This window comes from Myxine glutinosa, chromosome 3 (genome assembly GCF_964187855.1).
Source record: "Myxine glutinosa chromosome 3, kmMyxGlut1.1, whole genome shotgun sequence".
Classification (NCBI taxonomy): Eukaryota; Metazoa; Chordata; class Myxini; order Myxiniformes; family Myxinidae; genus Myxine; species Myxine glutinosa.
This window is the reverse complement of record NC_136263.1, coordinates 129,752,472-129,773,379: the sequence shown is the minus strand read 5'-3', so window position 1 is coordinate 129,773,379 and position 20,908 is coordinate 129,752,472. Positions and strand designations below refer to the sequence as shown.

Genomic DNA, 20,908 nt, shown 5'->3' with positions numbered 1-20,908 from the left:
ATAAATAAGACCAGGCTTTATCATGAAGCCCGCACCATTCCCACACATTACTAAAGTCACCCGATCTTTGTGGGCCTTAAATCCAGGGGCTCTGGCTTCCTCGATCATGATGAAAGTGTGAGACGGCATCCGTTTCCAAAATAAGGCTGTCTCATCCATATTAAAAACTTGTTCAGGCTTATAACCCCCTATAACGAAATCATCTGGGCAAACTAGCACAAGCAACCCAAGCTTGGTTTTCCATACGCGCGATTCTTTGTCTACTCATTTATAATGCGTATTTTATTTCGATTTACTGTAATATTCTTTTAATATAGGTTTTAATTAATGTGTTATATTTTTATTTATATTATTATTAATTTTTTAGGCTAGAAAATGCTTATTTTACCGCAAAAATAATTAAAATCTAAAAAAATAAAAATACCTATAGGCCGCAGAATCCCGCGATATAATGAAAAATCCGATATATAATTTTACATATACTAGCGAGAAAAACCCGCGATGTACCGAAGCCGCGAAAAGTGAAGCGCGATATAGCAAGGGATGACAGTATATATATATATTGTTGCGGTTTTGAGAACCCACACTTATAAATATGACATTAAAGGGTTAAAGGTTGCACCCCATATTTAGGCCACAAGCAACACGTAGGTCACCATAAGACTTCAGTTATTTCATTAGTATGTGTATAGGTAAGGCCGTGTTTCCAACAGTTGAATCTGCGTTGTGTCAATCAAATAAGGAGTAGGCCCCAATCCATTCACTTTTACAGCCTCCCTCTCCAAGCGACACCATTAAGCACGCCCTCCTGTCTGTGCCCCATGGCCCTCCCAAATTGTTACGCGTCTTGCCAGCAGCGTTCACAGCCTCGCTGGGCTTCCGCCCAAACGCCGCCATAAGCCACGAGGTGAGGCCCAAAAAAGGGGGCGGAACGCCAGGAAGAAGGTGTGGCCACGTCAACCCACCATCAGGGTGTGGCCGGTAAGCGATGCCCAGCCAACCAGGGCTGAGGTAGGATCGCCTGTTAGGAATGTTTTTTGGGCTCGCAGAGCGATCGCTGCTTGAATTATAAAAGTGACAGGACTTTCACAGGACTTACTCGCTGGCGCTGATTAAAAGATGACTTACCAGAGAGCACACTTGGAGGACTACTGTGATTTGAAGGACTTATGGGAGAGAGCGCATTGAGAAGAACTTACCAGAGGACTCTTGTTGGAAGCGCTCTTGGTAAAATAACTCGTGGTTATATGCGCTTTGTGAAAGGACTTGCTCGCTGGCACTGATTTGAGAAGGCTTATTGGTGAGAGCGCACATTTCACCGGACTGCAAGGAAGCGCGCTGATGAGAGAAGTGTCCAGCACTACTGTGATTAAAGAGGGCTCACTGGCGTTGGGAGTTAAAGGCAGGACTTTGGAGAGGGAGCGTTTGGCATGAGTGTGCACGTATTACATACGCCGTTAGGACACCAGCCTTCCCCCCATTGTATAATTGTCCGTTCGCATTCCACTACACGCAAAGCTGCCTGCCGGGTTTCGTCCGTTGGACTGGAGCCTGGATCGGAGCCTGGACCAGAGCCGGGCTGGAGCCTGGACACGTTGGTGACCATCAACCATCTACAATCCCCGTGTGAGTGTCTGTGATGGGCCCGTTTGTCCTGGGGTATTAAGAATAAGACTGTTTAAGGCTGCCCTGTGTGCTTTTTCGTCCTCTTCCTACCCAGTACATTTCTTTCGTTTCCTCTTCTTCTTTCTTTGTACATAATTACTAAACCAATCTGTTCTTCCTATTTTCTGGGTTTCCTCTTATTCGATCGCATCCGTCTTTTCTCCATTGGGTAAACGTGGCACGATTGGAACCGCTATAATCGGGTCTAGTCCTTTGTTAACAGCTCGGATCGCGTATTGCTATCTGCTCGGCATTTTCCATCATATCCGTGGTTCGAGCGGGAGTTATTCCCTCGTTTCCGGTCGGCATTAGTAATTAGGTAGTAGTGAACCCCTAGGCCTAACAAACCCTACCTAACGCCACGCCAGGAAGGACGTTATAACTTCCAGGACTCGGGTCGGCCAGATAAAAGGACAAGGGGATTAACCCCCCCTTGATTAGGGGAGAGCCGACGTCCGAGATCCGCAACAATTGGTAGTCAGGAGTGGGGATTTGGAAGCTGGGACTAAATTTGTTAGACAAAATTTTGGACACCAATTGTGCTATTGCCCACATGAATTGGTGTCAGGGAGTGGGATTTGGACCCGAACCAAATTTTATTTTCTGTGGAAAAATTTGGTCCAAATTTCGAACGGCCGAAATTTTATTACAACATCTAAATTAAATCTTGGCATGGATAGCCAAGGCGATTGGATGCCGGTGGGGGTAAATGAGGAGATAGAGGAAGGGTTAGAGTCAACCCAGGACCCCAGGGAAGAAGTGGGACAATTGGGAGGAATGGAGGAGGAAAGTGAAGAAGGTGCGGCAGTGGGGGTTGCAGGCGCACAAAATGGCGGCGCCTCGCACATGGCGACGAGGGCCGCGCCCACTGCGCAGTTGGGGTTGGTCGATATGCAGGCACTCATGGCGCAGCTACAGGCAGCCATACAAATGGGGTTAGAAAATCTAATTGGGGGATTGAGAAATGATATGGGAAACCAAATGGGGGAGATTGAAAGACGGGTTAAACAATTTGAGAAATGATGTGGGAAACCAAATTGGGGGATTGAGTAAGGAGATGGGAGAAATGAGGGCCAATAGTGAGCAAGTGGGAAACCAAATTGGGGGATTGAGAGACGGGTTGAGTAATTTGGAAAATAGAATGGGGGAGCAATTGGGAAGTCAAATTGGGGGGTTAGAAGTCAAATTGGGGGGGATTAGGAAGCAAATTAGGGGACCAATTGAAGGACGTGCGTGACCAAGCCCGATAAATAAATGAGGGGTTAGTGAGGGAGGAGGCCAGGTGTGAAATAAAAGCATTGGGGAAGGACATTGACCGCAGGTTGAGCGAGGAGGTCGCATTTGTACACGACGGGGTAGCTCGGCTTGAGGAATGCGGGGAAAGCGAGGCTGAGCAAGGCATAGTTACACGGACGGGTATAGAAATCGCGAATCGGGGGATAGAAAAGCCGACGACCGCAGAATTAGAAAATTTTATTTTATTAGCGCCAGTGGTCGTCGAGCTGAATAAAGAAAATAAAATCAAAGAAATAGTGGAAATTGGGGCGGAAGAGACGGTGGACTTAAAAAAGCACTCGCAGGAGGAAAAGATGGAGTATATACAAAGTCTATGGTTTCATCATGATGCCGTGCTTCTTAACCAAAATAAAAGTTTGCAGGTGCGTGTGGAGAAAAGGATCCCGAAGGTAAGCCGGGCTGTACATGGCGCGAAGAGGTTTGGCGCGAAAAGATTTTTCGCGCGCTTGGGATCCCGGCATAACCCGGGCGCTCGTAGAAGGTCCGTAGTGCGCTGTGTGAAAGGAAATGGCGCGAGTGTGAAGAAAAGGTGTGCGCCGAAGCGCGAGTGTAATGCAGAGTGTGAAAGTGGGAGTGAGAGCGACACAGAGTGTGAGATGGATGGAGAGAGTGTGCAAGGATGCACACCTGAGTTGATTGTGGAGAGTGTGTGGGGATGCACACCAGAGTGCATGGTTGGGTGTGTGACAGGAGATTGCACACCCGTGGGTAGGTGTGCACTGAGTGGGTGGATGCAAGAGTGCACACTGCACACCCATGGTGGTTACGGAGTACGTAACGGGGGAGAGTGCATGGGGGGAGTGCGTGGAAGGAAGGTGGGCAACAGAGTGTGAGAGGAGAAAGAGTGCGCCTGGGTGGTATGCACGAGCGAGTGCGGTGGTAGAATTAACGAAATGTGTGAGTTGTATGAGAGGCGTTGGAGCGCCACGTTTTGTGAGTGAAGAAAGGAACGCATGGTGTGAGCATGCGACTCGAGCATCGATGCTGACCGGGGCAGCGGTTAGGCCGACGTATAGCCGACGCGAGCTCTCGGGGCGTGGTGTTCTTTGTGTCCTGCGGGGGCCGACGGGGATCGTTGCCGCGGCGCCCTTGCAAGGAGTGCCGTGCACGTTTCGGGCCAGGCTCAGCCCTGTAAGGTCGGTACCGCGTCGTAGCGGTGACCGGCACGATTCCGGGGGAGAAAGGCCAGGTCGGACCTTCGCCCCCTGGTGGGGGCGGTGCTCCGACCGGGTGAGGTTGGGTCATCGGGCCGGAAACAGAAGGGCTCCACGCCGAGATGGACCCTGGAACCTCGGCCCGAGTATGCCTCCTCGCCAGAATCGTAAATGCCAGACAGACCCAACCTACAGGAGACTGACCATCGCATGCATTGCTCGGTTTTTCGAAGCCGAGCTGTAAAAATGCATTACCGCACCCGACGAGGCTCGTAGTATAGTGGACGATTGGTAATAGCAGTAGTGATGGATGGTAGTTTTACCATTCACATTACTCTGTTGGGGCACAGGAGCAGTAGATTTATGGGGTTTGGCGGTGCAAACTAGCCAGGGAGGGCTTGGATAATCGTTAGGGCTCTAGAGATGACCATAGGTGACTTGAGATTTAAGTAGTGACATTGTACAGGTAGTGGGGATGTAGTCAGATTAGGTGGATGATAATGACGAGGGAGGGCTTAGTATAAGGGATGACAAGGGAAGCACCAGTATTAGGGGAAATAGTTAGATTAAATGATGCTGTGTGTATGAGCTTGAGGTTGAGGATGAAATAAGGAATTGGACTGAGAGTCTTGCTGGTGAGCATGTTGAAATGAGGAATTGGAGCATGGGAAAATCTGAGCGGATGAGGCAATGCGTGTGGGAGATGTGTGTGTGTGTGTGTGTGAAAGTGTATGAATGGAGTATTGAGGATGTGTGTCATTGTGTTGAGTGATTGATTTGCAAGAGGTGCAAGTGGATGAATGGTGAGAGCACAAGAGTGTGCAAGAGAGCTTGGTGATATGGAATGAATGGTGTGGAGTGAGTATTGTGGAATACGTGGCGTGGAGTGTATGGTGCGAAGGAGTGGATGGGGGGAAGGATGGACCCCTTCACGAATACCCGGGGATCGTAGTTTAAAAGTAGGTAGAGGGAGTAGGTAAATTTGGGTTGGATATTGACATCTGTGGTGCAGGTAGTGGAAAGTAGTGTTTTTGTTGGGTGCATGAGTAAAGTGGAATGGCTGGGCGTGTGAGCCTGTTAGTACGTATGGTTGGTTGAGCACTCCGCCACTGGTAGTCTGTCGGCCAGGTGAGGCCGCAGGTAGGCTCTGGGAGCCAGTTAGTGTTCAGTTCAGTAGTGTTCAGCAGGGCCCGAGGATCCTAAAGAGAGGACCCAGGTAGCCCAGTGCCGTGGAGGGCAGTAGTGGGGTGAGAGAGCCAGAAGGGCCTTCCCCAGGTTAGGGTAGTGTGAGGAGCTAGGCAAGCTCGGGGGGTGACGTTCAGTGGCGGATGTGCGCAGGTAAGTAGGACCTGCTAGGAGAGCCACATGACCCAGCCCCGAAATTGTGCGAGGGCACAGATGGAAAAATGGGGGGAGTGAGACCCCAAATTGGTAGAGCCCCACAGTATGGTCAATGGGAATTGGTTTTTCGAACCGCATTGTGTAAAGTGGCCAATGGATTTGCAGGGCAAGACCCCGGGTAGTTTAACGAGTTAATGTCATTTGGAAGTATAGGTAGGATGAAAGTCTCTTCACACCATCCGCATCCACTCACCGAGGGTGACATGACTCCACACCAGTTTTTGCAGATATTTGGAATGAAAGACGCATCTTGACATGGGTGAGACATTTTGTTGATTCCATCCCTTCCTTCTTGGGAGGGATTGGTGACAAATTTGGTTTAGGGGAGATATGGGGGACGAGACGGTAGAGATGAAAAAATTTGTAAAGTGTAAATACGGGGAAGGGCAAGGGTAGGTTAGGTGACATGGGGGGTGACGTATGAGTAGGGACGAGCTTTCTCAGCTCGCTCTCCCGCGCCCCTCATATTGCATTACCTTGCCTTGATGTGTACCCTTGCACCCTTTCCCCTCGCTAACCTCTGCTTTGTCTACCTCCCCACTCATGGACCATGGTCTTTTGTCCGAGGGGAGTGTGCAGGTGCCCTGAATCTGGCTGGCTGCACCTTGCTGCCTGTATGCCCGCCTGCACAGGTACACCCTATGGACCACACGTTCTGAGGCCTGGCACCTATGGACCACACGTTCTGTAGCCTGGCACCTATTGACCACACGTTCTGTGGCCTGGCACCTCTGCTGGGACAGACCTTTGCTGCCAGCAGTATCTGGCTTGCGGACCACTGTTTTAAGTGGCATCAATGCCATGTAGGTGGACCACCGACGTTGGCCCTGCTGGCCATAAATAAAAAAGCGGACGCGGTTTGTGCCCTTTTTGTTAAGTAACATCAAGTAAGAAGATGAAGCCAGAAGCCAAGATACATCGGCCCAGGAGAGGAGTGCAAGAAGACGTCATCCTTCATTATTTTTGAAATGTGATGACTGCATATTGGTGCTGGTGCTTTTTGGTGCATTTTTTTTATTAGGGTGCATTTTATTGGTACATATGGGTATGGTGTATCGGTGCAGTGCATTGCAATGGCATTTGCTCTTTTCAAATTCTCTCTGCTTTTTTCCCACAAAAGACAGGTACTGGGTTGTAGTGTAAATAATAGTCGTCCTGTAAATAATGCTCCCCACCGGCTAAATGTTTAGTTTGAGAACCATTCTGTAATTCGGTTAATTGTGGGCGTGAGTCAGTTAGGTAGGACACAACGCAGCAGGGGGGACATATCTAGTGTTAAAAATGTCGCACTCAGGGTAGTAGGTTAAAAGTAGAGGGTAACCACACCTAAGTGTCACACGAATTAAAAGATAGTCCTATTGTTTCGGCTCGGGATGAGCCTAGGAAAAGGGGTGGTGCAGTGTTGCGGTTTTGAGAACCCACACTTATAAATATGACATTAAAGGGTTAAAGGTTGCACCCCATAGTTAGGCCACAAGCAACACGTATGTCACCATAAGACTTCAGTTATTTCATTAGTTTGTGTATAGGTAAGGCCGTGTTTCCAATAGTTGAATCTGTGTTGTGTCAATCAAAAAAGGAGTAGGCCCCAATCCATTCACTTTTACAGCCTCCCTCTCCAAGCGACGCCATTAAGTGTGCCCTCCTGTCTGTGCCCCATGGCCCTCCCAAATTGTTACGTGCCTTGCCAGCAGCGTTCGCAGCCTCACTGGGCTTCCGCCCAAACGCCACCATAAGCCACGAGGTGAGGCCCGAGAAAGGGGGCAGAACGCCAGGAAGAAGGTGTGGCCACGTCAACCCACCATCAGGGCGTGACTGGTAAGCGATGCCCAGCCAACCATGGCTGAGGAAGGATCGCCTGATAGGCGTGGTTTTTGGGCTCGCGGAGCGATCGCTGCTTGAGTTATAAAAGCGAACGCATAGCCCTTTCACAGGACTTACTTGCTGGCGCTGATTGAAGAAGACTTACCAGAGAGCACACTTGGAGGACTACTGTGATTTGAAGGACTTATGGGAGAGAGCGCATTGAGAAGAACTTACCAGAGGACTCTTGTTGGAAGCGCTCTTGGTAAAAGAACTCGTGGTTATATGCGCTTTGCGAAAGGACTTGCTTGCTGGTGCTGATTTGAGAAGGCTTTTTGGGGAGAGCGCACATTTCACCGGACTGCAAGGAAGCACGCTGATGAGAGAACTGTCCGGGACTACTGTGATTAAAGAGGGCTCGCTGGCGTTGGGAGTTAAAGGCAGGACTTTGGAGAGGGGGCGTTTGGCACAAGTGTGCATGTATTACATACGCCGTTAGGACACCAGCCTCCCCCCGTTATACAATTGTCCGTTCGCATTCCAATACATACGAAGCTGCCTGCCGGGTTTCGTCCGTTGGACCGGAGCCTGGATCGGAGCCTAGACCAGAGCCGGGCTGGAGCCTGGACACGTTGGTGACCATCAACCATCTACAATCCCCGTGTGAGTGTCTGAGATGGGCCCGTTTATCCTGTGGTGTTAAGAATAAGACTGTTTGAGGCTGCCCTGTGTGCTTCTTCTTCATCGTCCTACCCTGTACATTTATTTCATTTCCTCTTCTTCTTTCTTTGTACACAATTAATAAACCAATCCGTTCTTCCTATTTTCTGGGTTTCCTCTTATTCGATCGCATCCGTCTTTTCTCCATTGGGTAAACGTGGCACGATTGGAACCGCTATAATCGGGTCTAGTCATTTGTTAACAGCTCGGATCGCGGATTGCTATCAGCTCGGCATTTTCCATCATATCCGTGGTTCGAGCGGGAGTTATTCCCTCATTTCCAGTCGGCGTTAGTAATTAGGTAGTAGTGAACCCCGCGGCCTAACAAACCCTACCTAACGCCGCGCCGGGAAGGACGTTATAACTTCCAGGACTCGGGTCGGCCAGATAAAAGGACAAGTGGATTAACCCCACCTTGATAAGGGGAGAGCCGACGTCCGAGATCCGCAACAATATATACAGTCACGTGAAAAAGTAAGTACACCCCGTGTAAAGTTTTGACTTTTTCAACATATTTCACCATACAGCTATTTGATCTTCATTTCAACAATATTGACAGATAAAGGTTATATAATATAACAAATATCATGAAACATTTACATTTTGTAGTCCATTGTATAATTTAAATAAACATAAATCAAAATTTCGCATGTGGAAAAAGTAAGTACACCCCTACATTTATCATTACTTCAAATACCTAAAATTCGAATCATGTGCACCAGCTCATGTGCAAATGATTAGAACATCATTAGAGAGGATCTTGAAGAAACCAGTCTTATTTAAACCTCAGACTTTTACAGACTTGGCATTTAATATGGAATATTTTTTTGTGGGGGTGAACTTACTTTTCAAGATGACTTAGAACCAAAAGTTCATTGGTATTATGTTGAAATTATTCTAGATTTTGTTAATGTGACCTTTAAAAGAAACAAAAACCACATTTGACATTTTAAAGCAAATAAATTGATCCTTGAAAGGGATGTGAACTGATATCGAACTCAATTCATGGACAGTACTGTGTTAAACTTCTGAACGTTTTCCAGAAGTATCTCTTTATTTTGCACATTAGCCAAAAAAAATTTCAACAAAAACAAAAGCTAAATTATGACTGGGATTACGGACAGTAAAATTACAGTTCAGTACTTCGTGTAACCCCCACGAGCATTCAGGAGAGCACGTACACGTCGAGGCATGCTGTTCACGAGATTTGCCAAGGTTTGGACAGGAATCGCTTACCATGATGCAGTGACAATAGTCTGCTGCAATTCACGCACAGAGGCAGGCTGCTGGTCTAAGTTGTCGATGTGACGCATTAATTCTGCCCACAAGTTCTCTATCGGATTCATATCCGGGGACATGGAAGGCCACTCCATATGCTCTACACCACGGTCAGCAAGAAAGTGTTGGATCATGCGAGCACGATGAGGCTGTGCATTGTCATCTTGAAAGACAAAGTTGCCTCGAAAGGCTGCACGAGCAAATGGAAGCAATGTTTCTTCCAGAATGACCCTATACTTGAACTGGTTCAGGTTTCCATTCAGAACACCATGTCAGTTTTGCCCCCTGCATGAAAAGCAGCCCAAACGGTCACCCCACCACCTCCAGCTTGGACTCTTGGCACTATACAATTTCGTTGTGGGCTTCATGCACTTGTCTGCGCACTCGGACGCGGCCATCTTGACGATAGACCAGAAATCTAGACTCGTCACTGAAGGTCACGTGATTCCAGTGTCCTGGCTGCCATTGACGGTGCTCTCTGTCCCACTGCAATCGGCGCTGGCTGTGTTGTCTGGTCAGGCGTGGCTTTCTCAGGGGACGCCTGGCACGATAGCCTGCTTGAAACAGTCGTTGGTTGACTGGCCTTCTGGATACAGGCACATTTGTCAGTTGCTGCCACTCAGCCCTAAGCTGATTAGCTGACTTGGTACGGCCATTGCGGACTAACCGGTGCAGCTAGCGATCATCTCTCCTTGTGGTTCTGCGTGGACGTCCTGGCCTCGGTATTGGAGTAGGGACACCCCTCTGAGCATTTCGTTTCAGGATCTTTGACACCTGAACTTGAGTGATGCCATACTGCCGAGCAATTGCACACTGTTTCATGCTAGAATTTCGTAAAGCCACCACTCCATGACAAACAGCATTGTCAAGTTGACGGACGACCTCCAGAGGAAGCGGCAATAACTTTTGTAGACGTGCAGCAGTTGTTTTCCACTAATACAGAACGCAACAACCCTTATATACCCGATTGTGAAGCCAATCGGCAAATGTACCTGTCCTTACATTTTGTCACGGCACCTGTGATATTATCCTGTTATTGACTTCTTGCTGCGAAAGACAATCAGTGTCATGGTTCTTTCAACAAAGACATCACCAAAGGGTAAAATAAACTCACCAGATCGATATACTGAGTTCAGAAATTAAACCAAATTCAAGAAAAAAAAAAATTCCATATTAAATGCCAAGTCTGTAGTTTGGTTTTCTCTTTGTTGTTAAAGTGTGCGGCATCACCATGCCTAGATCAGAAGAGCTCTCTGAGGCCTTCAGAAAGAAGGTTATAGATGCCTACGAGGCTGGGAAGGGATTTAAAAAGATCTCCAAACAATTTGAAAACAATCATTCGACTGTCCGGAAGATCATCTACAAGTGGGGAAGATTCCAAACAACTTCCAACTTGTTCAGGCCAGGCCGCCCCAGCAAGTTCAGCACAAGAGCAGACCGCAAGATGCTGTAAGAAGTCTCTAAAAACCCCAGATTGTCATCACGGGACCTACAGGTAGCTCTTGCCACTGTTGATGTCAAAGTGCACGAGTCTACCATTAGAAAGAGGCTGCACAAAATTGATCTCCATGGGAGGTATGCCAGGAGGAAACCTTTGCTGTCCAGAAAGAACATTAGGGCAAGACTAAAGTTTGCCAATGAACACCGAGGCAAAGACCAGCACTTCTAGAACAATGTGCTCTGGAAAGATGAGTCAAAGATAGAGCTATTTGACCACAGTACCAGAAGACATGTTTGGCGAAAACCAAAGACAACCTTTGACCACAACAACCTGATACCAACTGTAAAGCATGGTGGTGGAAATATTATGGTTTGGGGCAGCTTTGCTACATCAGGTACTGGGCAGCTCACCATCATAGAATCCACTATGAATTCTTCATTGTACCAGAGGGTGCTTGAGGATAATGTGAGGACATCTGTCGGAAAGTTGAAGCTCAACCGAAGATGGACCTTGCAACATGACAATGACCCTAAACATACCAGTAAATCCACCAAGGAATGGCTGAAAAGAAACAAATGGAGGGTTCTGGAATGGCCAAGTCAAAGCCCGGATCTAAATCCCATCGAGATGTTGTGGGGGGATTTGAACAAGCTGTGCATGCAAGAAACCCCACAAACATTGCACAGCTGAAAGAATTCTGCATGGAGGAGTGGGCAAAAATTTCTCCCAGTCGATGTCAGAGACTGGTAGACAGTTATAAGAAACGCCTACTTGAGGTTGTTTCTGCCAAAGGGGGCAAAACCACATATTAGAGCCAAGGGTGTACTTACTTTTTCCACATGCGAAATTTGCATTTATGTTTATTTAAATTATACAATGGACTACAAAATGTAAATGTTTCATGATATTTGTTATATTATATCACCTTTATCTATCCATATTGTTGAAATGAAGATCAAATAGCTGTATGTTGAAATATGTTGAAAAAGTCAAAACTTTACATGGGGTGTACTTACTTTTTCACGTAACTGCAGATCTGGGCTTTGACTTGGCCATTCCAGAACCCTCCATTTCTTTCTTTTCAGCCATTCCTTGGTGGATTTACTGGTATGTTTAGGGTCATTATCATGTTGCAAGGTCCACCTTCGGTTCAGCTTCAACTTTCTGACAGATAGCCTCACATTATCCTCAAGCACCCTCTGGTACAATGAAGAATTAATATTGGATTCTATGATGGTGAGCTGCCCAGGCCCTGAAGCAGCAAAGCTGCCCCAAACCATAATATTTCCACCACCATGCTTTACAGTTGGTATCAGGTTCTTGTGGTCAAATGCTGTCTTTGGTTTTCACGAAACATGTCTTCTGGTACTGTGGCCAAGTAGCTCTACCTTTGACTCATCTGTCCAGAGCACATTGTTCAAGAAGTGCTGGTCTTTGCCTCGGTGTTCATTGGCAAACTTTAGTCTTGCCCTGATGTTCTTTCTGGACAGTAAAGGTTTCCTCCTGGCACACCTCCCATGTAGATCAAATTTGTGCAGCCTCTTTCTAATGGTAGACTCGTGCACTTTGACATCAACAGTGGCAAGAACTACCTGTAGGTCCCGTGATGACAATCTGGGGTTCTTAGAGACTTCTTTCAGCATCTTGCGGTCTTCTCTCGGGCTGAACTTGCTGGGACGGCCTGGCCTGAACAAGTTGGCAGTTGTTTGGAATCTTCTCCACTTGTAGATGATCTTCCAGACAGTCAAATGATTGATTTCAAATTGTTTGGAGATCTTTTAAAATCCCTTGCCAGACTCGTAGGCATCTATAACCCTCTTTCCGAAGGACTCAGAGAGCTCTTTTGATCTAGGCATGGTGACGCCGCACACTTCAACAACAAAGAGCAAACCAAACTAAATGTCTGAGGTTTAAATAAGACAGGTTCCTCCAAGATCCTCTCTAACGATGTTCTAATCATTTGCAGCTGAGCTGGTGCACCTGATTCTAATTTTAGGTATTTGAAGTAGTGATAAATGTAGTTGTGTACTTACTTTTTCCACAAGCGAAATTTGCATTTATGTTTATTTAAATTATACAATGGACTCCAAAATGTAAATGTTTCATGATAGTTGTTATATTATATCACCTTTATTTATCAATATTGTTGAAATGAAGATCAAATAGCTGTATGTTGAAATATGTTGAAAAAGTCAAAACTTTGCATGGGGGTGTACTTACTTTTTCACATGACTATATACATACTCACATATGCATTCTCCGTTATATTTCATTTGAATGGGGTATAAATCTCTCAAATCGTTTTATTTATTGCAAAAGTACTCACATATATATAAAACTAGCAAAATAACCATTCGGAGTGACGGGAAAAGTTTAATCAATCTGTCAATTTAAATTCTTTCATGGACTTTAAAAAGGTTAATTGTGTTGCTCTCAAAAAAATCTGGTCTTTTTAATTTGAGACCAGTTGCCAATAATTGTTTTCTTGGTCACTTTGGCCTCCAAACAACCGCTGAGGCAGCAGCCACAATGCCACATAGCCCATGTTACTTCTCGCACAACTTTGTATCAGTACCCCAAATATGGAGTTTGTAGCTTTATGGATATGGCCATGCATAAGGAAAACACCCACAGAGAGAGAGAGAGAGGGGGGGGGGGGGGAGATTGGGGGATGTCGGGGGGGGGGTGGATGGGGAGAAAGAGAGAGAACTATATTTTAACTATTCAAGCCTGGTGTTGGCTTAGCAGATAGGGTGCCGGCTTGGGATCCTAGAATCATGGGTTCGAATCCCGGTCGATTGCTGAATTAATGCCAGGGGGTTTGACTCAGCCTGTCGTCCTTCGTCGGCAAGTTGAGTACCAGTTCACTGGTAGTTCCTTGTGTGTTGCAAAACGCAACTAACAGGGTTGTCGGCAGGAAGGGCATCTGGCTGTAAAACATTGCTTCAAAAAGGGTACCACAGTGCCTGAAAAAGGCCAACCCCTGCTCTGTGGGGAAAAATGGCTTCTAAAGGTGGTCATTTTAGCTGTTCACATGGAGTAATTATTTTATTCATTCAACAAAAAATTGCAACATTTGTCAAACGTCAACAGGGGACAATTAATTCCAAGTACTTGCCAAAAAATTGAAAAAGTCATTTGAACACAAAGGTCTTACATAGTGCAGTAAAGTTCGGTGTGATATCCTTTGAGAGAAGAATGCTCTTTCACTGCAGAATTGTGAATTGGAAAAAATCCTCCGATAATGACATTGCCTCTGGAAGAAAGGTTATCAATTCCTTTTCTTGTTGGAGGGTTGCAAGCTTTCCCACAAACAGTCAGTATGTTGGCAAACAATAAGTATAGAAACACCATCACGATTAACTCTCACTTCCTTGTTAAATTAATCAACTGTAAAACAGTACGTTATTTTTGTTTCCCTGACAGAAGGATAAAGCTCCACTACTGTATCGACTGATATACCTTCCTTTTCACTGAAAATTTATCTCAAAAAGACACATGCAAGACGTTACAAAATCTTATTTATAACCAACTACGCATAAACTAACTATAATTGTATAAACAATTTGAACATGATAATTAGCTGTTTTAATGATAATTAATAATTGGGAATTTTGTAATTTTTTTATGCTCGGAGTATTCCATAAAATATTTCCTGCCTACTCTATAATAATAATGACAAATTATCATTTTTTGAAGTAGCGTTATGAATATGCCTTGACTGAAGATAAATGCAGAATCATATTCATTTGTATTCCAAAGTCAAATGCAGTGTTTTACCCAAGTTACTTTTGAATCACAGAAAACACTTTTTGAACATGTTGCTGAATGCTTCCAAAACAGGACATTCGTATGATTCGTTCTCAGACAGAGAGTCAGTAACAACAAGCACGAAATTCTTGCATTTGGAACTTGATGCAAGCACAAGTTACAAACTTTTTGTTCCTTACCAATTTCCACCAAACCCCCAAAAACGTGATAAGATTTATGCTATTACCATTCATCTCGTACATCTATCTATAATTCCAGTAATCTCTGTGTGTGTGTATGCGACCGCTGTTTCTCGACAACTACCGGTCCGATATACTTTAAACTTGCCAGGTATATTGCTGGGGACCCGAGGATGTGCCTTTTCAAGGTTTCATATTAATCGGACAATTACTTACCGAGCTATGTCCAAAAAACGATTCAACCAATCAGAGAGCAGCGAGCTATCGCGTGTGCCGAACGTGGCGAACACACTCTGCCTCGGACGGCACATTTGAGAGCGTATTCATTTATTTCACGTTGGCAAACTATGTTGCCGCTATGTTGGCGTTAAACTATGTTTTAAAACTAATTAAAACCATTTCATGTAAATAGAGGGGGGGGGGGGGATTGTCACTGTACTCGCAAGCCGTTCGCCGTTCGCTTTGGCGTTGCGAATGGACCAAAACATTTCATGGACCAAACCATTTCATGTAAAGCGTTCGCCGTTCGCTTTGGCGTTGCGAATGGACCAAAACATTTCATGAACCAAACCATTTCATGTAAATAGAGGGGGGGGATATAATTTTAGATATATATATAGTACGGGCATGCCCTAGTTGTAATAAATTTATTAACCCAAACTGATTTACCTACCAAAACGTGTCGATGCATGATTAATGAGTTAGTTATGAAGATTTGCTTCATCCATCTCGTCTCCTCCTAACTTTGGTGATTTTGAAATGTTGGGTATTATACTGGTATATGTACCTGGTTTACAAGTCAATTTTTCCATCTCCTAAATAACTCCACATGGAAGACAACTAACCTCCATTTTATTCCAGTGTTTGAATTCTTGGTTTTTATTTTCATTGGTAATAATGACCAGTAAAGTTGTAAGATTTGAAGCCATTCGAGACACTTCATCCTGATTTTGGATTTACTCCGTTCCAACTTCGCACCTTTCCTCATTATTCCAACCTTCCTAATTATCTACCACTTCTCCCTTCATATATTCCTCTTGAAAATATTCCCCTTCCTCACAATTTATTCCCTATTATGGTTTGAGACATGGTTTGCTTGCTTAGCATCCTCTGAAGGCTGATATAGGCCTACTTTCCTTTTTTGGTTCGTGGTAAAATTGTTAGAACAATGAACCTGCATTCTCTTCATTTATTTGTTCTCATGGTTTCACAATATTGCCATCACCACACTTTTAAATGTCATTGCCTTTACAAGTAAATTGCTGGATGTGAAATAAGGGGTTTTTGCACCCATATGATAGTCTTTTTAAAATTTGGATAAATGTCAAAAAACAAATTTGAGATGAAGTACATGAGGTACACATACAGTCACGTGAAAAAGTAAGTACACCCAATGCAAAGTTTTGACTTTTTCAACATATTTCAACATACAGCTATTTGATCTTCATTTCAACAATATTGATAGATAAAGGTGATATAATATAACAAATATCATGAAACATTTACATTTTGTAGTCCATTGTAGAATTTAAATAAACATAATTGCAAATTTCGCATGTGGAAAAAGTAAGTACACCCTTGGCTCTAATAAATGGTATTGCCCCTTTGGCAGAAACAACCTCAAGTAGGCGTTTCTTATAACTGTCCCCCTGTCTCTGACATCGAATGGGAGAAATTTTTGCCCTCTCCTCCATGCAGAATTATTTCATCCGTGCGATGTTTGAGGGGTTTCTTGCATGCACAGCTCGTTTCAAATTCCCCCCCACAACATCTCGATGGGATTTAGATCCAGGCTTTGACTTGGCCATTCCAGAACCCTCCATTTGTTTCTTTTCAGCAATTCCTTGGTGGGTTCACTGGTATGTTAAGGGTCATTGTCATGTTGAAGGTCCACCTTCAGTTGAGCTTCAACTTTCCGACAGATGGCCTCACATTATCCTCAAGCACCCTCTGGTACAATGAAGAATTCATAGTGGATTATATGATGGTGAGCTGCCCCAAACCATAATATTTCCACCACCATGCTTTACAATTGGTATCAGGTTCTTGTTAGAAAATGCGGTCTTTGGTTTTCGCCAAACATGTGTTCTGGTACTGTGGCCAAATAGCTCTACCTTTGACTCATCTGTCCAGAGCACATTGTTCCAGAATTGCTGGTCTTTGCCTAGGTGTTCATTGGCAAACTTTAGCCTTGCCCTGATGTTCTTTCTGGACAGCAAAGGTTTCCTCGTGGCACACTTCCCATGTAGATAAAATTTGTGCAGCCTCTTCCTAATGGTACACTTGTGCACTTTGACATCAAGAGTGGCAAGAGCTACCTGTAGGTCCCGTGGTGACATTGTAGGGTTCTTAGAGACTTCTTTCAGCATCTTGCGGTCTGCTCTCAGGCTGAACTTGCTGGGGCGGCCTGGCCTGAACAAGTTGGCAGTTGTTTGGAATCTTCTCCACTTGTAGATGATCTTCCGGACAGTCGAATGATTCATTTCAAATTGTTTGGAGATTTTTAAAATCCCTTCCCAGACTCGTAGGCATCTATAACCTTCTTTCTGATGGCCTCAGGGAGCTCTTTTGATCTAGGCATGGTGACACTGCACACTTCAACAACAAAGAGCAAACCAAACTAAATGTCTGAGGTTTAAAAAAGACAGGTTCCTCCAAGATCCTCTCTAACGATGTTCTAATCATTTGCACCTGAGCTGGTGCACCTGATTCAAATTTTAGGTATTTGAAGTAGTGATAAATGTAGGGGTGTACTTACTTTTTCCACATGCGAAATTTGCATTTATGTTTATATAAATTATACAATGGACTACAAAATGTAAATGTTTCATGATATTTGTTATATTATATCACCTTTATCTTTCAATATTGTTGAAATGAAGATCAAATAGCTGAATGTTGAAATATGTTTAAAAAGTCAAAACTTTACATGGGGTGTACTTACTTTTTCACGTGACTGTATATATGAGCACATGATATATTATCATGAGTCTTGCATGATGAAATGCTTATAAATAAAGAAATACTTCACAATTATTTTGAATTTTTAAAAATAATATAACATTCAGGAAAGAATATGCAGCCAAGAAAACCATATGTATTTGCCATAACAGCAAATATTTTAGTTACAGAATTGAATCTTCCCTGGGTGCTGTTGTAGGCAGGCACAAATGCAACTAAAACCATGGAGCTGAAAACGAGACAAAAATATTGGAATTTCAACTCTTGATTTGATGACAATTTTTCTCTCACTTTGATATTCACATACAAACAAAATGCTATGAGAAGCCCAATGTATGCTAAAGCACAAATGGGCCAAATTGTCACTTCTCCAGCACATTCCAAAACAATAGTTCCGATACGAGCCTCCAAATTTTTGGTAACTTGAGGATTCTCTTTGAGTGCCCAAGTGAAACAAATGATAAGTTGAGGAAAAACACAAACTGTGATGCGTATGGGTTGCATCATATTTCCAAATAAATTGACAGCATATGGCATATTCACTGGAAGAAAGAAACAATGTTTTTGAATGTATAAGTAAAGTATTCTGCATTGTTTTGAAATATTTCAATCTCAATCTCTCAATCTCTCAATCTCTCTCTCTCTCTCTCTCTCTCTCTCTCTCTCTCTCTCTCTCTCTGTCTCTCTCGCTCTCCCTCCCCTTCCATATTATATGCAGGGCAACTATAGTGGATCATGCAGTCAGTTTCAGACTGTTTTATATTCTAAACTTACTTTTTCTTATAATTTTTACAACTCTGCAAACAGCTGATCACTGTTGTTTCTCAGGGTATTTATTTCTTTCATTGTTTTTTGGATGGGGGCGGCTAACCTGGCCTTGTGTAAGATAAAAGTGGCAGAGGGTAAAAAGGTACCGTAGTGACAGTGGGGCAAGAGTTTGACAGCATCGGATGATGGGCCCTCCAAGTAGTGGGGGGGAGGAGGGGGGGAGGGGGGGAGGATTTAACCTTTGGATCCAGACTCGTCCCTTATTTACAAACCGATTGCTCTGAAATCATAGAATCCCTTCCAGCCGATGGCCCGCACAATCAATTAGGCTTCCATTTTTCGATTTTGGATCATGGCGGAACATGTCTTTCAATCCTGACAAATCTCACACTGTCACTTTGTCTCTCTGTAAAGACCATCTGGACAACCCTCCCATCTACTTTCTGACCAATCCTCTTGAAGAAGTTCTGTCACTCAAGCTTTTGGGTCTCACTATCTGCCATGATCTTTCCTGGGAAAACCATACTTCCAAGCTGGCCTCCAAAGCCAGTCGCCGTCTGGGAATTCTCGGTCGTGCGGAGTCCTTTCTGGGCATTTCTGAAATCCTCACCACATACAAAGGTTTCTTCCACAGCTCAATGGAATACTGCTCTCCCCTCTGGGCTGGTGCTCCTGCCTCACACCTAGCTCGGCTTCATGCGGTTGAAACCAAAGCTCTCAGAATCATTGAAATCTCCCACGATGAAGCTAACTCCGAGGGCCTTTCTCTCTCTCACCGCAGGCAGGTTGGTGGTCTTTCTGTCTTCTACCGACTCCTCTCCAGCCTAGCTCCCCCAGCTCTGTCTGTGCTCTGTCCCCCAAAGTTTACTACAGGACGCACAAGATCTGCCAGCAACCCTCTTCTGGTGAAACTGCCAAAATCAAGACTCTCTGCTCACCTTCACACTTTCATACCTCTTTTCTCCCGCCTCTGGAACAAACACCCACACTCTCTTCAATCCCACTCCTCCCTCCATGTCTTTAAAACAGCTGTTCACCACCATCTCTTATCTTCCCCCATCCAAAACCTTGATCTTTTCTACCCCCGTTAAAACACTCCAAATCCACCTCTTTCAATCTCCAACTTCTTTCCTGAAATTCCTAGTAGTGTCAATTTGTTTTCTTCCATTCCCCCCCCCCCCCCCCCCACCTCCCCACGGGCCCTCTCTCTCTTCCATAGACCTATCAACGTCTCTTATCTTTACTGCTATTGTGCTTGTATGCTTTCCTCTCCCCCCCCCCCCCCCCACCCCTCTTTCCTCCAACTCCCTTTATTACCCTCGAAAGAGGAGAAGGTATTGCATTTGAGTCCGTTTGATACTTGCCGGAATAGATTCCGGTAAGTATGTTGGTTGGTTGGTTGGTTTGTCTGTCTGTCTGTTTGTTACTTGCCAGAAAAAATTCCGGCAAGTATGTTGCTTGGTTGGTTTGTTACTTGCCGGAAAAGATTCCGGCAAGTTTGTTGATCGGTTGGTTTGTTACTTGCCAGAAAAGATTCCGTCAAGTATGTTGATCGGTTGGTTTGTCTGTCTGTTTGTCTGTCTGTTTGTTCGCAGTACTACGTCTACAACGTTGCAAGTAGAATCGCCAAACTTAACACACATATTTGTCTTGCCCTGGAATAGTGTCTTGCACTCTCCTTGCACTGCCCTATTTCCTCCTCACCCCCAGGAGTACCTCTGGCTACGGCTCCCTCTCCGCTCCCACCTTTTGTTCATATGTGTTCTGTACCGTCCCCCAAACAGTGATGACTCCATCTACATTTCACTGTCTGACAACATGGACCAGCTTCTATCCACTCATCCCAACTCTCCCTTCCTCATATGTGGTGACTTCAACTGTCATCATGCCACCTGGTTGGGTGTGGGTTCCTCTCTCACCAGTCATGGCACCTCAGCAAAGGACTTCTGTGACTCACTGGGATTGACACAATCTGTCAATTTCCCGACCCGGATCTCAGCCAATGGAGTATCTTCTCTTCTAGACTTGGTTATGACAAACTTCCCTGCTAATGTCTGCTGCTCTTCTTCTGCTCCAATCGGTTCTTCTGATCATGTGCTTGTCAAAGTGGACATCTCTCTGGCCATTCTCAGAGAGCCTCCTCAGCGTCGACGAGTCTGGCATTTCACTCAGGCCGACTGGGACGGTCTTCAAGCAGCCATCAATCGTCTGGATTGGTCTCCCATCTCCACTGCCTCTGACATCAATTCTTCCTGGGAATTCTTCCAAAGCAAACTGATCTCTCTCATGCACAGATTTATCCCATCTCGCCTTCAGTTGTCTTACCCTTCCTCCCGTCCATGGTACACTGAATCTTGTGGGGAGGCAGTTGCCCTGAAACAACTTGCCTTTGCCTCTTGGAAGGCTAATCCAACTGAAGGCAATCTCAGTTCCTTCCACCAAGCTCGGAACAAGTGTGTGTCTACCCTCAG

At 44.9% G+C, this 20,908-nt stretch overlaps 1 long non-coding RNA gene across 4 annotated transcripts in view; it reads right to left on the bottom strand.

Moving 5' to 3' along the window:
- LOC137423212 (uncharacterized) overlaps positions 1-20,908 on the bottom strand; it is a 143,994-nt gene that overhangs the window by 113,527 nt on the left and 9,559 nt on the right. For 2 of the 4 annotated variants that reach the window (XR_013622747.1, XR_013622748.1), the window contains one exon: positions 13,916-14,014. The exons of the other annotated variants lie outside the window; for them this stretch is intronic. This is a non-coding gene — a long non-coding RNA (uncharacterized LOC137423212). The remainder of the gene's footprint in view (positions 1-13,915; positions 14,015-20,908) is intronic. 4 annotated transcript variants of the gene reach the window in all.